Below are 1,195 nucleotides of genomic sequence, written 5' to 3' on the forward strand. Positions count from 1 at the left end.
CCTTGAAGACCCTAGGGTGCACGTTTCTCCTGTGGCATACATGGGGTCCCCACGTGTTGGAAGTGACTCGATGGCAACCAACAAGTATCTTTAAAACAACGATTTCACAAACTGTGTGGACTCTAACAGAGTGGGTGTCATTGGCTTGGAAAAAAAAACCAGAAGACAATAGAGGAATACTCTTAAGAAATCATGCATCACCAACACCTTCCATGGCACAGAGGGCAATAAACAATATCAATGATTCTGAGAACAGTGATTTAGAAGAGTGCAACTTGAATCTGAAGCCTTTTTAGCAGTCACCTTAAACATTTTTAAGAATTCCTGGCTAACACCAAGAGTTAGACACTGTACTACTCACCAAAAGGTTGGCAGTTTGAACCCACTCAGAGGCATCTCAGAAGACTAACCTAGTGATCTTCTTCCAAAAGGTCACAGCCTTGACCCCTACAGAGAGTTCTGCTCTAAGCACATGGACTCGCCATGAATCAGAATCAACTTGACAGTAACAAGTTTGAGTTTTGGTGTTTGTTTAACAAATTATTTAGCATATACTTTCCTTTTTGTGTGTGTACATGAGTGCTCCAATGACAAAATAAACCCTGTCTAATTAAGTACTAAAAAAACTGTACATAAGTATAAAATGAAAAATCTAACAAAAATTCTAAGGAGTGGAAAATACTGTGTCCTAATTTATTTGGTATCATTTTTTCTTTCTTTCTTGGTGGGACCTAAAATAAGGGCATGTCTTAAAATTGACCTATTTGATTTAATAAAGTAGACTATTTTGTGGCTCCATTGTACAGGGCTCCCAGGCTTAAGGTCATCTCATGATCCAACATGGCTACTAGAGCTCCAGCTATCATTAATCAGCATACAAGGAGGGAAAGAGAGGCAAGAAGAATAAAAAGGGGCATCTTAAAGGGCATCACTTCCCCTTTAAGAAAGCATTCTGGAATTAAAGTATAATATGTCCACTTACATATTATTGGCTATAACTGGTCACATGGCTCACCTATTTGTAAAGGAGTTTGTGAAATACAGTCTTTTAGCTGGACAGCAATTTTCCTAGTTGAAATATAAGGACTCATTTACTAAAAACATGTTGTTGTTATTGTTGTTATGTGCCGTCGAGTCGGCCCCGACTCATAGCGACCCCTCCTTGAGTTTCCGAGGCAGTATCACTACGGAAGTA

This window comes from Orycteropus afer, unplaced genomic scaffold (assembly GCF_000298275.1).
Source record: "Orycteropus afer afer isolate SDZICR_OR568_19922 unplaced genomic scaffold, OryAfe1.0 scaffold00747, whole genome shotgun sequence".
Classification (NCBI taxonomy): Eukaryota; Metazoa; Chordata; class Mammalia; order Tubulidentata; family Orycteropodidae; genus Orycteropus; species Orycteropus afer.